This window comes from Lissotriton vulgaris, chromosome 1_1 (assembly GCF_964263255.1).
Source record: "Lissotriton vulgaris chromosome 1_1, aLisVul1.2, whole genome shotgun sequence".
In the NCBI taxonomy this organism is placed as follows: domain Eukaryota; kingdom Metazoa; phylum Chordata; class Amphibia; order Caudata; family Salamandridae; genus Lissotriton; species Lissotriton vulgaris.
The window spans coordinates 1,612,957,314-1,612,973,600 of record NC_141685.1 but is presented as its reverse complement, the minus strand read 5'-3'; the positions used below and the strand labels follow the sequence as shown (position 1 = coordinate 1,612,973,600).

At 49.7% G+C, this 16,287-nt stretch overlaps 1 protein-coding gene across 1 annotated transcript in view; it reads right to left on the bottom strand.

Annotated features, from left to right (window-relative positions):
* LOC147750895 (natterin-3-like) overlaps nt 1–16,287 on the bottom strand; it is a 54,116-nt gene that overhangs the window by 2,393 nt on the left and 35,436 nt on the right. The gene's annotated exons all lie outside the window — the stretch shown is intronic.

Sequence of the window (16,287 nt, the reverse complement as noted above, 5' to 3'; positions counted from 1 at the left end):
GTTTGTTTAGAAATTAGGGATTTTACTTCTTTTTAATGTAGTCTGGATCGTGAGTGATATTTAGCATGTTTTGGTTTTTAGAGTGGTTAATCATAAAATAAACTATTCATATCCCTTCTCGAATGTTGCTCTTGTTCTCAGCTCCTGACAACTTGACGCCACCCTGTGGCAGGACCTGAAATTACTTTGCATGGTATTAAAGGCTTATACTTAAAAGCATATAATTAAGGCGCATGCAGAAAATCGCCTCCTGTCTGCAAGCTGGAACTTCTCCTGCGTGCAGATGTTTTAAGCAATGTAGGGATTCTCCATATGCGTTTCGTGTCTTTCTTAGTTGCTGTTACTTGTTATTAATTAATCAATTGTTTCCTTCTGTGTTTTTGAGCCTGCTGATTTCACTGTATTCAATGCCTTTATTGGTCAGCTTGTCCTCACAAAGAAGAAACGGCCATTTTGGGTAACCATAATCAGATACATCTCCCATCCCATTGCTGTGCTAAGACTGCAATACAATCCTTATTCTGCATTAAGTGTCAGAACAGTTCACAGAACGATACCGCACTTTATCAGGAGCATCAGAAAACAGAATGGGATATAGCCAGGACAGTTAGAAAGCACTGTACGGCTCTCAGCAGACCTTTCTGTGCCAATCGAAAAAACAAATACTAATTTTATGACTTTCTTCCAGCAATTCAGAAAGGAAATTCGGTAGCCTTCGCTGATACAGAAGAGATACTTTTAAATATATGCAGTTACTCACTGGACAAAATTTCAGACAATAAAAAGGCCGAACTCAGAGCTTTAACTCCTCTTGAGTTTTTTCTAAGTGTTGGGTCCACAAGAAGGAATATAACAATTTTATACAAATCGATCAGCAACTTACGTCAAACTCCGAAGCCTTCAGAGATGGCCACTTGGCAAAATGAACCTGATACACAAATAGGAGAGGACACCTAATTTAACATTTCTACACGGGCAGCTTAAACTTCGATTCGCAAAAAACACAAAGAATGTGGCTGCCCGAGGCCACCGTAGGGGGCCACTCAGGAAGGCGGCCCTCTAGTGCCATTGGGCTTCCCCCCCCCTTTCCCCCCCTTCTTGTCCCCAAGAGGGGGGTTGGCGAGAGGAGGAGTCTGCTGGGGTTGTGGCTGTGGGCGTGCTACGTCACGTCCGGTGCACCAGGCAGGGCGAGGGGTACTTAAGTCCCCCTCGCCATTTTCCCTTCCTCTTGATGCACCGGACGCGCAGTGGACGCCTGGGGGGTGGACACGCTGTCTGATCGCTTCCCGTCATGACGGTCGTGCTGCAAAATTCGTGGCGAATTCGCGTGCAGGATATCAAGGTTAGCCTGGGTCGTCCCTCCCCCACCCCAGTTGGGGCCCACCATGCGAGGGTCCCGTCGAGGTCACACTTTGGCGTCCGGCCGTCGCGAGGTTCATTAGGCTGCTGAGGGGGCCTGGGGTTTTGCTGGGCGTGAAAGGGGGTGGTCTGAGGCCTGCCCTGTGCAGTAGAGGCCCTTCGTTTTAAGGAAATAAAAGGTTTTCTGGAGGGAGGGGACACCTTGGGCCCATCCAGGTGCACAGAGACACCTGCTCCTCTTCCAGGAGGGTGTGGTATCCCCCGCCGCGGATTGTTGACCTAACGGGCACGGGTAAATGGGGGAGAGTGCCAAGTCGTTTGTCAAGGGAGGTTGTTTTTCCCTAGTTGCGGACGAGCGTGTCCCGTGGAGAACCAGATGCTCCCATTTCCTCCCTTACACCCCGCGCCCCACCCCCACCTAATACAAAATGGCGGCATACGGGACAGAGGATTGACTTACCAGTATCTCCGGGGCTCCTCGCTGGGCCGGCGGGGTTGCGGGTCTGCTGCTCCTCAAGGGTTGCCGGGGGTCGGTGTCCAGCTGCATTCTTCCATGGCTGGGGTGCGGGCAGATGGCGGATTAATGCGACCAGTGTCCGACTACGGTGGCGGCGGGCGTGAACCACGGTGGGGCCGCTTCACGTTCCTTCTCTCTGTGGCGGGATGCATGAATCGCAGTGTTGCAGGTCTCTCATGCAGGGCCTACCATCTTTTGCGCGGCAGTCATTTGGCGGCAGGCATCGGTTTTAGGGGCGCCGTGTGCACTAGAGGGTATTCGCGTGCGGGGGATCCTAAATTCAAGGGTTGTTTCTATCCCCCGGCGCCACAGAGTGCAGCACCGTTGCCGTGGGGCTCCTACCCGGCCTCACGGGCCCCGCAGCACTCATGGCGTCGGTCGCTGCACTCACGGGTCGGACTTCCGCTTCTGTCCGCAGGACCCGCCCACAAACAGGCGGCCGCGGGCAGCGGCAACGATTCCCGGACGGAGGCGGCAATGAGGGGTAGGCTCCCTCGGCAGACATAAACGCACGGAGGAGCGGGCACCAGCTGGGTTAAAAGGCCAAAGTCGCCGGGTGGACTCCCGTGCAGATAATTAACGGGCGAGTTGTGGGGTGTGAAGCAGGGTGGGCACCTGCAACGAAATTCTATGACGAGCGGGGTAGGCACCCGTCAGACATGCTCCACACGGGAATCCATTTGGGAGGGGTCCCCTCCAACAAGTCACGCAGCACAGCGCTGCACAAAACCCCACATATGCCTCCTCGGTCACAGGAATATTGGTAGGAGCATAGCGCTCCAATGTTGTGAAAGTTCCTGGGGGTTGGGAGGAAAGGCGTGCACGACGTGAGGAGGGGTGGGGTAAATAGTGGGGAATGTCTAGGATAGATTAGGCACCCCCGCTGGTAATGTTACAAAAATCCACCTATACATGGAGAGTTAATTTGTGCAGTCTGTCGAGTAATTAAGTATCCCCCACGTGCCTTTTCAGCTTTTCATAGAGTTTGGAATTGACTGCCTACGTAAAACCAATACAAAGGGACAATGCAGGGAATATGTGAAAGGTTTATTAATGTAATTCATTTATTTTGTACAGGCTACAGAACAGAAGGCTTTTCCCCCTTCCTAAGGCACAGCGCTGACAAGCATTAGCAGGTAATGGGAAAGTGGACAAGGTAGTCGTGGGGGTTCCTCAACTATCCAGTGTGTGGCATGCTCCTACGCATGAGTCTTCCGTGCGCTACTATGCATTAGATGGGCCATTTTAGTGTGGATATACAATTGGTGCTGGCGAAGGAGGTCAGGGTTCAGTATGCCAGCACATGGTTGCAATTTTCAAAGGGGGTCATACTGGGGACCCACGGATTAAGGGTACGTTAGCAATCCTCTCACGGTGTTGTCTTTCCTTTTCAGTCCCATTCCGTGCCGGCTGACTTCATCGAGGCATAGGTTTCAGCACAGGCCCACCCACAGGAGGCAGGCTCAGAGGTAATACACGTGGGGGGGATGATGTGCAACCAGTCACAACTGTGTGGGACACATAGAGTCTCACCAGCGGGGGGGTGGTTGGGACAGGACGGGCGGGCAAGGTCGCAGCGGTGCCAATGCTCAGCGGTCGTCAGGAGTTGAGTTGTCAATAATTCTCTCCTCATCCTCCGCAGGCAGGGTCAGGGAGAACTCACCGCCTCTCACCTCCCCCCCAACACACAACTCAAGTGTTGTCAGGATAAGTCATTGCAACGAACAGTGAAGTATGTACTGTGTGGGGGGATGGGACCGAGCAGACAAGGGGAGGGTCAGGAAGGTCGGCTCGCCACCTTCAGTTAGGTCGCTGGCTTACAGTTCTATTTCTTTTTCAGGTGATCTGAGTCCGAAACGCACAGTATGAATAGCCAGGGATCCTCCCCAAATTCTCACAGATGTCCCAGGTGGAGGATTCCCTGCCAGGAACCTCCCAAGATGCGCAGCTGGTAGCCGTTATGGAGATGGTCAGGGTTAAAGGAGTGGCGTAGGCTACCGAGCTAATGAATGCGTACAGTCCGGGTGACTCCGGAATCAACATGTCTGTCCCGCCTACGGGGCAGGAGCCCGCCAACGAGACAGGCCCCACCAGGTCAAAGAGGGTTCACAGGCCCACAGTAAAAGACTTCCCTGCAGATCCGCAGCCAGTTAAGAGTCGGATCATGGAAAATTCACGTGCAGCAGCCACTCCGGTCGTTGACCCTCCCCCCCGCAGTCGGACCGGTGGTACTCCTAGCCTGCGCTATGCCGTCGTCTACTTTTGCCACACGTGAGGGTCTCGGTAAGCTCAAGGACACGTTACCAAACTTTATGACTGAAGTCAGAGCTGGCTGCCAGCAACAACAGTATGGTCACTAACACGAATAGTGTGGGGGGGAGTAGTGTTATTAGCTCCACCGGTGCAGGCGCAGGATGTCCCATCTATCACACAGGTATGGGGTGGAGGGGAAGTTTCAGTTAGGACACAGGGATGCCCGAGTTCACACATCACCCCGTCAAGGAGTGAAGCGACAGGGGGGACTGCAAGTGATTTAGGCTGCCAACAGAGGGCAGAGCCTGTCTTGCCGTCCACAACAGTGTCTTTCCTTCCCCTGTTAAGTGCCCCAGCTGCGTCCCCACATACCGCGCTCCCAGATGAGAGCAATCCCACTCCCACAGCAGCGATGCAGATGGCGCTCGCGGTGCCTGGGCCACTAGTGACTTTGGCCCCCCTGTTGTCAGGACGGTGCTCCTTAGCGTGGGAAGTGCCACTTGCAGCCAAGGAGGGGATATGGCGGAGGTTCATTGATATTTTTACATTACTAATGCATGGGGCTGAGGGTCTGGATACCAGGAAAATGGGCGGCAAGGATGAGGAGAAGAAAGTGCGCTTTCAGGCATGGCCAGAGAAGTCGATTAAGACATGGGGACAGACCTTCGCCATCCTGGCAGCTGTAGTGATGGAGCGATACCCAGAACAGGGACCGGGTCTGTTTCAATATGCAAGCATCATCACCAATGAGGCTGAGACTAACGGGGGAATGGGTTGGTACAAGTACGACTGTGAATTTAGGAAGAAGATGGCCATGTGCCCAAAACTTGGTTGGGACCAGATGGAAGTGCGTCTTTGGATACAGCACATGGGCAAGGGTAGGGTGGAGCCCGGCGAGAAGTCTAGTACTAACTATAACAAGGGGGAGATGAGCAAGGGACAGAAGCGGGACAAGAAAGGTCAGTTTAGGCAGCCCTTTCGGGGAGGCTGTGGCTGGGGGCAGAAGCAAGGAACTAGACGACCCTTTAATGGGACGTGCAGGCTCTATAACGGGGGGACATGCTCCTGGGGGAAGGCTTGTAGATTCTCTCACACCTGCAGCAAGTGTGGCAGTACACACCCTGCCACCTCGTGTGACAAGTGCGAGCCCCCCACGGGGTCCGCTAGACAAGATAAGTAGGTTCTCTGACTGGCTGACCCCGGCTAGGTCCCCTCCACCCCCCATTCTCCCCACCTTGACTACTCCTGCATATCCCTCTCCCGCTAATATGGTCATGGTTGCAGTTACTTCCCCTGGTGCGCTTCCCGGAACTCTCCTGGCAAAAGGCCCATCTCCTATTGGCATTCCAAACTTGCTACCTCTGCTACGGGAGTATCCAAATGCTAAGGACAGAACTGTGTTAGCGCAAGGGTTCTTGGAAGGATTCAGAATTCCTTTTCAGGGGCCAATGGTTGGCAGGGATTCTGAGAACTTCAGGTCGACTAGGGATCACCCCAAAATGGTAGGAGTCAAGGTTAGTAAGGAAGTGGCCCTGGGGAGGGTGGCGGGCCCCTTTCAGCAACCTCCTCTTCCGAACTTTGTGGTCTCTCCCTTGGGTGTGGTCCCTAAGAAGGAGCCAGGGGCCTTTAGGTTGATCTAGCATCTGTCTTACCCGGAGGGTGACTCAGTGAACTTTTGGCTGGAGGAGGGCTCATGCTCGGTCTCATACTGTTCCCTTGACATGGCTGTCGACATGGTTAGGAGAGCAGGGAAGGGAGCATGGTAGGCCAAGGCTGACATCGAGTCAGCATTCTGACTACTGCAAGTCCACCCAGAGAGCCAGCACCTTCTTGGTTTCAAGTGGCAAGGGGATTTCTTTTTCGACAGGTGCATGCCCATGGGCTGTGCGGTGTCTTGTGCCTTCTTTGAGGCCTTCAGCTCATTCCTGCAGTGGGCACTCTCACGAAAGTTTAACGTGTTGGGGGTGACCCACTACCTGGACGATTTCCTGTTCATCGGGGGAGTTGGTACGCAGGAGTGCAGCAGGGGACTACAATGCTTTCAGGATTTGGCCTGACACCTGGGGGTGCCATTAGCACCTGGCAAGACGGAAGGCCCTGCGCAGGTTCTCACTTTTCTGGGCATTGAGTTGGACACGGTGATGGGTGTATCGAGACTCCCTGCGGAGAAGGTGCAGGCATTGCAACAGGACATCCGGTCTCTGCTGGGGAAAGACAAGGCGCCTCTAGGGGTCATCCAGAGCCTCTTGGGCAAGCTTAACTTCGCAGCCAGAGTCATTCCGGTGGGGAGGGTGTTCGCCAGGAGATTGGCCAGGGCCACTGCTAAGGTTTCCAAGAAGCACCATTTTGTTAAACTGTCATTAGGTCTGAAGAAGGACCTGGCCATATGGGGCGAGTTTCTGTCTCATTTCAATGGCACGGTTATCTGGAGGGCTCCTTGGGTTGACAGTCCTGAGCTTAGCTTGTTCACTGATGCATCAGGGAGGGAGGGCTTTGGGGCAATCCTGGGCAAGCGATGGTGTGCACTGGAGTGGCCCTATGCCTGGCATAAGCGCGGTATTACGTCCAAGATCACGGTCCTGGAGCTGTTCCCCACAGTCATCGCGCTCCACCTTTGGCCAGAGATCCTGTCAGACAGAAAGGTCCTATTCTGGTCTGACAACATGGCGGTGGTACAGGCCATCAATGGACAGACAGCCAAGTGCCCGCTAGTGCTGTGCTTGCTGAGGGAGTTAGCCAGAGGGAGCCTGCGATGCAACATCGAGTGTAGGGCCAGACATATTGAGGGGGTCAAGAACGTGGCCGCTGACGCTCTCTCTCGTTTCCAGTGGCACCGTTTCCGGGAGGCATGGCGGCAGGCGAAGATGACCCCCTTCCCCTCAATCCTCTGGCGAATTTTGTAGTGGAGCAAGAGTTGAGAGCACTGGGGGAAAGGTCCTTGGCCCCAGGTACTTGGAAACGCTACTTTGCCAAGCTGGCTTCATTCAATCAAGCGGTGGATGCTTTGGGCTTATTGGAGATACCCATGGAGGGCAAAGTACAGGCTTTTGTAGTTTGGGCATAGAAACAGGGAAAAAGCCACTCCTGGGTTTGTGGACATTTGGCGGCAGTCAGCCATGATCTAGGTTGAAAGGGGGGCCGGACCCAGCTAAGTCCTTTGTCATCAGGGCGGCCTTGAAAGGGTGGGCCAGAGAGGAGCCTAGGATTCCAGACAGCAGGTCCCCTATCGACTTTACCATGCTACAGGCCATGCTGGATGTCCTAGGAGTTGTTACCCACTTGCCCTTTGAGGCTTCCCTATTTGCAGCTGCATTCTGCTTGGCATTTTTTGGAGCCTTCCGCATTAGTGAGCTAGTGGCGCGCTCGAAAACTGACAGTTCAGGGGATGCCTTGTGTATAGCGGATATTGGTTAGGAGGACAGGTTGACCATCCACCTCCGGAAGTCTAAAACAGATCAGGCAGGGAAGGGCGTAGAGGTGGTGTTAAGGCCGTTGGGTGACCCCAGGTACTGCCCGGTCTTCAAGGTCAGGGAGTACATAGCGCTGCGCCCAGGGGCACCTGGTTATTTATTGATCCATGCAGATGGGGGGGCCTTTAACTAAGTATCAGATGGAGCGGATAATGGGGGCGTGCTTATCTAGGGCGGGCCTCTTTCGCACTGGCAAAAAATATTCCAGTCATTCATTCAGGATTGGGGCCGCGACCTCTGAATTTAAATCTGGCATGAAACCGGCAGTTGTTAAGAAAGTGGGACGCTGGGAGTCCCAATGTTACAAACGCTATATCCGCCCTTGAAGGCGTCTGTGTTATAGAACGTAGTTTTGCAGTGTTGTGTGACAATATGGTTTGCTGTGTTTTGCAGTGTTTGTGCAATGGCATAATAAAAATACTGAGTTGAAACGTGTCCTTTGTTTTATCAGGGTCCAGAGTGTGGGTCATTGGGCACTCGGCCATCTCCAGGTTAGCCCGTTGGGCATCGATCAGGAACTGGATGCGTGGATTTGAACAGACAAAGTTTGAGTGGTTGGGTTACCCAGGAATGCGATAAAGCAGCCTCAGGAACAGACTTGAGTACTATGCTGGGGGCCCCACCCAATTGTTTGGTGATACATCTGGGGGGCAACGACCTCACTACCTCTGGGAGGACTTTACTGTTGCAAATGATGAAATCCGATTTGGGGGAGATCAGCAAGCGCATGGGGCAGTGTGAGCTCTGGTGGTCAGAGATTGTGCCGCGTAGCGTGTGGCACGGGGCAAAATCCTGCGAGGTGGTGGAGCGCTCCAGGAGACGCGTTAACAGCTCCATGCGTAAATTCACGGAGCAGAGGGGCCTGGGTTTCATCAAACACGAAATGATCCAAGAGAGGGTCAAAGGCTATTATGAAGCTGATGGGGTCCACCTATCACCAGTAGGGATGGACTTGTTCCTGTAAGACTTGAAGGAAGCATTAGCGCACAAGGGTTGCAGGTAAAGGACCAGAGCGGTTTAGTGGGGGGCCCTGGCGGCGACGGTGGCCGCCTCCAGGGCTGTGGCGGAGTTACAGGGCGATCTGGAAGCATATGGGTACAGAAGGGTACCTCAGCGCGGCAAATAGAGGTGCCAGAGCCTTACACCAGGGGCCTCATGGGAGGTGCCAGGAACCTGTGTCTGCGCCCCGTTAGTCCTTCGTGCGGTTGTGGGCCTGAGCAACCTAGGGCTTGCCTAGCTACGCTCCGCCCCGAAAGGGGCGTGAGTATAAGGGACCAATGGTCATGTGATCCTGGAAGGGATTACCAAAAGGGGCAGTACATAGGTGGTACGCCACGGTGCTGCTTGGCTCATCAGGCGGGCAGGTGGCGAGAATGCTGCCTGCCCTTGGATCGCCCGTAAGCTAACCCACAATGATTAAATAACGTTGTATGTAATAAACCTGCAGCAGTTTTTCCCAAGTTAACACTTGTGTGGTGTGTATTCATTTGCGGGATGCATGCTAAGAGGGGTGGGGGCCTGTTGCCATGATGGTACTAAATAGTTACAAAATAATACTTGGTACCTAACCCTAGCCCGCCAGCACGCAATGTTTGGGTTACCAACATGTGCTTTAGAAATTGCAGGGGCGTATGTCTGTTGGTCTTGAAGGCTAGTTCAGCCAGTTTGGAGAATGGTTTTAGATCACATTAAATTAGGAACAGTTATTCATTTGCCCTGAATCATCTAAATCTATTATTAGAAGATATAGGAGGGGATTGAGAGTACTTCTTAACTACTCTTACAGGCAAACCTTTCAGCCACTTTCTTTTGGCTACACGCCTGAAGATAGCACATTCACGGAAACAACCTAATGCATCCCCCCACCCCCTCAAATTGTGAAGGTCTAAACTATGGTTAATTTATGAATCCAAGTCTGTGCTTAGTTTGTGCAGGCTGTTGCCCCAAATTCATTTTTTGGGAACTGCGACATACTTCATTAAAATTAGACCCGGAGCAAGAAATAGGGAGGGAAGGGAAAAAAAAGGAAAAGAAATAAGAAAAAAGGGACAACGTGAGACATAAGACATGAACCTACAAGGGTGAGATCAAGCATCAGAAAGTTTGACAAAATGAGTTGTGAACAAGGAAGGCAGCATTGGTATTTGGCAACTCCAGCATTCAGCAGTGATGGTGACTGGCTCCAAAGGAAATCGTTGGTTCCCTGCTCTCATTTCTTTACAAATGAACCACTAGTCCCAGTACCAGCTCTTTGCAAGATTATCTGGAGAGTTGACCCCTGATGCACTTGAGGTTGCAGTAGCCTATTGCTACCAAATGTTTCCTCGCATTTTTTTCATACCACTATACGACTCCATGATGCCTCCTACACGCATCTTACTTTCCTCCTCTAAGGGGTTAGATACCTCTTGCGCCTGGGTTGTGAGCCTTGTCATAGGAAGATTTGTCTTTTAGCTTACAGACTCTGCTTCAGTGAACCACAGCACAGAGATAGCCCTCATCGCCGCCACAGACGACATCAGGCGCCAACTAGACAATGGCGAAACATCAGCCCTCATCCTCCTGGACCTCTCAGCCGCCTTTGACACGGTCTGCCATCGCACTCTAAAGACACTCTCCATGTCTAAGCAGGTCAACGCCGTCTCCTCCTCCTGCTACAACACCCTCTGCATGCTCCGCATGGATCTACAAGTGGATCCCGACCGAAACAAGAACAGTGACACCGGCCCTCGTCAGCAGCAGACTGGACTACGGCAACACACTCTAAGCAGGAATCCCAGCCAAACACCTACGACGACTACAACGCATCCAAAACGCCTCCACCCGAATGATCGTCAACGACCCCCGCAGCAACCACATCACCCCCCAACTGAGAGACCTAAACTGGCTCCCAGTCGACAAGAGGATCACCTTCAAGCTCCTCACCCACGCACACAAAGCACTCCACAAAGCCGGACCAGCCTACCTGAACAGCAGACTCAGCTTCCACACCCCCACCCGCCAGCTCCGCTCCGCCAGCCTCGCCCTCGCCGCTGTCCCCGCATCCAATGGACGACCTACAGCGGCAGATCGTTCTCCCACCTCGCTGCCAAGACCTGGAAAACCCTCCCTACCCACATACAGCAGCCCCAGACCTACTCACCTTCAGAAGGCTCCTCAGGACCTGGCTCTTCGAGCAGTAGCAGCACCCCCCCCCCCCCCCCCCCCTCAGCGCCTTGGGACACACCCGGGTAAGTAGCGCGCTTTACAAGTACTCTGATTGATTGATTGATTCTCTACAACTGTTCTCCATTAGGAGTATTTCCCTTGTTGTCTTTGCTTCCTTGGCTGAGTATTGTGACTTAATTAAAGTCTGTTTACTTCATCACCAAGAATTCCTTTCTGAAGACGAACACAGCCAGACCCAATCTAGGGTGCTATAAACACCCAAAATATCACTTGTCGATCGTTAAGCAAGTAAGTGAACTTTTTATTGATACTTTTTCTGAATTAACATTGTAAGAAGTAAAAAGCCTATTTTGGTGATTCCAAGAGAAGTGGAAGATTTCCTAGGCTCTAATGCCTCATAATCAGGCACGCCAGACTCCCATTAACAAGAGACGCCAGGTCCTCAATTATACAGAGTTCCTCTGGAACAGAAGAACCAACAAATCCCAAGAGCTCAAACGTGGACTACAAAAAGGATTAAAAAAACAATCAGGGGAAATTATCTGCTTTGTCCTGTGCCAAGACTAAAAGCAATTTCTGCAAAGTTGTTACATTTAGAAGATCACACAGGACATCCTTGAGCATGGACAACGTGGTTCTGGAACATGATTTGCATAATTTAGAAGAAACCTCATTCTAGGAAATGCAAAGGTAAAGAGGTAAACTACAAATAATGAATGCCAAAAGATGTTCTCATCTCAATGGAAGAAAACCCTGCAATGTAATCGGAGGAAGTGACAGCAGCCCTCGACAAAGGAAGGGATTCTGCTTCTCGCACTCTCTTTACAAAGATCTCAAAATCTTGGAGAAACAGGGCAAGACACATGTGAGTAGCCGCGCTATATAAGCTCCTGATTGATTGATTGATTGATGTAACATATGGAAGATCTCTTCCTCTAAAAGACAAGTTTGAACACAGTCACAGCCAAATATATCTGAGAAAAGACAGACATATTGCACTTCAGTAATCATTCATGCTGGGTAAAGGCAAATGGGAGGTGGACCTGAAGACCCTAATGAGATCTTTTCTGTTGTCACCTGAGATTGATGTCTCTTACCAGGCTAGATAGGGTGTGCCCTCTTTGCAAAAAAAAAATAAAACTCAATACAAAAACAAACCACCTGCAAGATGACAGAAATACATTCTTCCGTTCTGCAAAAGAGACTTTGCAGCAATCTGCGGTCACCATTTGAATGCTAATATGTCGGTGATGGGTTTAGATTAATACCCAGGAAGTAATGGCGCACTTGCTGATACGTGTAAAGGATATGGTAGTGAAAGTAAAGTATACGGTGCAAACAGGTCAGGGGAGAACAAACCCAAAACAAAACAACCCCAGCGTTTGTGTGGCTGTTAGTCCACACGTACAAATGAAACAAAAGTCCTGTGCACACGTGTTAAGTGGAGGGTTTGCAGTGAAACCGGTTTTTCAACACTTGAGGATGTTCCAATGATGAAAGATAAGTCCTTGAAAGTTACAGCAAATGGATTTATAAGTCAATTCAGATCAGTACAACATACATTCTACCAGCCGACACGTGTTTTGTCACAACGTGTACAATTGTGACTCTTCAGGGCTGGGAAGGACAAAAAAAACAATTTATCGCATGAGAATTCTTACAATAACTGTGGAAATTTTGGTCACATTTACAGATATAATGTTTCCGGTTTTGTCACTGTAGACAATCCTAGTCTATCGCACTCTTCCCTAATTTTGCCATCGATAATGTCAATTACAATTTTAGATTCACTTTAGTAACTGCTGACTAGTGGTCACTAGACCTATATGGTGTATCTTATGATGTTTCTTGTTTCTGTTTTAAGCAGGCATTCTTCTAATTACTATCCAGCCATAAATGCGTCAGTACTGATACCTATTCTGTCTTGAGTTTCAGGAGTTCAGATACCTTGTTTTGCAATACCATAACCATGATCATCTATATTTTGTTACGTGTAGATACTGTGTTTCTTGGTCTTCTCTTAGATGCTGACATTTTACCATTCCAACCCTCATATTTACTCCAAGGCTAATGCCATTAGGCCACTGTGCAGATTTCAATTTGTCTTCTCTTAGATGGTCTAACATATTGCGCTGCCATTGAGCATTTGGTTTCATACTTCCATCATAGTGCGTGCTCCGGACACATTTGGTTCTCTATGTATTAGACAGTCACCATCAACATGCATCTTTTCACTATAGGGTTTCCACTGCCAATAGGGTGTTTCCGTTTTTGTCGCTCCTTTTGTTTTAATTTATTTTCACTTTACAGTCATTTTGTTGAGTTTCCTTGTCATTTATTGTTTTTTTTGTCCTTCCCAGCCCTGAAGAGTCTCAATTGTACACTTTGTGACGAAACACGTGTCGGCTGGTAGAATGCACGTTGTACTGATCTGGATTGACTTATAAATCCATTTGCTGTAACTTTCAAGGTCTCATCTTGCATTATTGGAACATCCTCAAGTGTTGAAAAAACGGTTTCACTGCAAACCCTCCACTTAACACGTGTGCACAGGACGTTTGTTCCATTTGAATGTTCTCCTGTAGTGTTTTAGGTTTATGCAGGTGCTCATTATTGAATTAAAATGGAATGCAAAATGGGACGCTGAAGCACAGAAGCACAGTCGAGGAGTACCAGGCCTGTCCCTGCTCCAATGTTTTTTCCAAATCTTTCTACAGCAATCCACTTCAATCTACCCCAAACTAACCCACTCTACCCGAGACCAATTTACCCCACCACACTCCAATGTACCCCACTCTACAACAATCTACTAGAATATGCCTATCTCTACTCTACCTCAATCTACCCCACCCCAATCTACCCCACTCAACTCCAGTCTATTTCACTCCAATATACCTTACTCCACTCCAATCCACACTACTCAATTCCACTCCAGTCCACCCTATTTCAATCCACTGACCCCACTCGAATCCAATCAAACCCACTCCACTCCAATCCACTCCACTCAATCTCATTCCACTCCAATCCACCCCAATTTACCCCACTCTACTTTACCCAATCTACCTTGATCTACCCCACTTCTATCTACCCCTCCCCAGTCTACCGCACTCCACACCAATCTACCCCACTCCTATCTACTCAATCCACCCCACTCCAATCCAATCAACCCCACTCCATTCAAACAATGTATCCAATTCTGATATGATCTGCCCCACCCCGCTCCACCCCAAACTACCCTATTCCACCCAGTGGTTAATTTGTAAATAAATAAGTGCCAGGGCTCTCGTCAGGAGGCAGCTTGCACCAGTCCATTTCTCCTGTTAGTGCCGCCTAAAACAGAACCATGAATTGGGGGAGAAGATGTGGCCTAATGTCCAGAGCTGTCGACTTCCGAGTTGGGGATCCAGATTCGAGTCTCAGCGTCTGCTCAACATCCTGTGATTCTAGGCAAATAACTTAATCTCCCCTTGCCTACCAAAAATGATTGCGTCCTTGTGTAGTGTAACCAGTACTCATGTAAAGAGCTTGGCTACCTAGGGTTGATTTCGCTTTATATAAAACTCCCAAAAAACGTTGGAACCTTTTTTACAGCACACACCTGGCCTAAGGGAAATCAAGTGCTTTACATTTCCTGTAGTACTGGGGCAGGAAGATTAAGGGCCAGATGTAGGTAAATGGCATTTACCGATTCGTAAATACCGAATTTTACTGATTCTGTATTTACAAATCGGTAAATGCTATGTAGGTATTTTTACTGATTAATTTACAGAATCTGTAGAATTCGGTAATTACCGAATCGGTATTTACCGATTCGGTAATTGCCATTGGTTCCTATGAGCCTTGAGGCCCATAGGAACTAATGGCAATTACCAAATCGGTAAATACCGATTCGGTAAAATTAACGAATTGTCAAGGGGGACAGGGTGTCACTTTGACACCCTGTTGCACCCCTGATTCAGGCTTGTGTGCCATGTGACACACATACATGCCCTTAGGGCATGTATGTGTGCCACATGGTACAGGTGTACATGCACAGATGTGCATGTACACAGGAATTCGTTATTTACCATCAAATAGTATTTGATGGTAAATAACGAATTCTTAAGGCCCTGTGGCACTGTTTTCAGTGCCACATACATGTCAAATTACCGATTCGGTAAATTTACAGAATCGGTAAATACCGATTCTGTAAATTTACTGATTTGGTAATTTTTTAGCCCCCTACACCTGAAAATCCAAATACTGGTCGGTAACGGCCGAAATCGGGCGTTACCGACCGATATTAGGTGACCTACATCTAACCCTAAGTGTTTTTCCAAGAATCACACACATCGTTGAGCCGAGGTAAGGAATTGAACGTTATTCCCCATGTTGCTGCTGAGTCAGCAGCTCTCACTACTATGTCCCATTCTCATTACTTAATAGTAATCTTCGTCACTGATAATGCTACCCCTCCTCTTCCCAGTCCTTGCTCGCTATCAGGCCTTCAACAAGCGCTTGGCAGTGATTGGGGGATGCTGGGAATGCCAGGCGTCTCAGGGTGCCCAGATGAGGGAGGTCAGGGGATTACTGGCACCATTTTCCTGAAGTTTCCTGGCTCCCGAGGTAGGATTCGCCTCATGAAGCAATGCCTGGGACCACTAGAACTATGAATAATGGGCTGGAACAGAACACTAACAAGAGAATCTTATGTAGAATATTTTAATTCTGATTTATGGGGCCCTAATTTGTCACTGTTTTCGGTAGACGTGGCAAAGTAAAGAAAAAAAACATGTTTAACTTTTGCAAATGTTAAACAAAAAAGGATTGCACACGTCTCAGCACGTACCAATTTATTGAAAAATATATAAAAATGAAATACGGAGAGTTTATGCAGTAACCAGAAGAATGCAGGCCCAAGGAGGTCAATGGTCTGCAATAGGTCGGTTAGCCTGGAGGGCTTGAGGCACTTCGCGTCCCAGTTCCCCTGCATAGAGTCTCCACACCAGCCAGACAGGTAGTCCCATAGTGTCCCTGTGCCAGGTTACTCCTAGCGAGTCACTGGTTGTCTATTTGATAACTGTGCAGGCCCACGAGCCGGCAAAGCTCACCAAGGGGCCTCTAGGAGCTGCACGTACATGCATCGCTCATACAGACCCAGATACTTACCATATGTGGGTGATTGCCCATCAGGCGCTCACCCCGCGTTTGGAGCAAAGTGCCACTGGAAAACACCAGCTCAAATTAAGCACTGATTTCACTCCACTCCACCTTCACTCCAATCTACTCTATTGCACTTCAATCTACCCCACAAAGCTGTACTCCAATCTACGCCATCTGCTCCACTAAAGTCTATCCCAATCTACCCCACTTCACTAACATCTACACTAATATACCCTACTCTACTCTATTCCAAACTACCTTGATCTACCCCACTCCTACCTACCCAACCTCAATCTATCCCACTCCACTCCAATGTATTCCAATCTACCCCACACCACCCCAATCTACCCCACTCCGCCATCACTCCAATTTACTCCA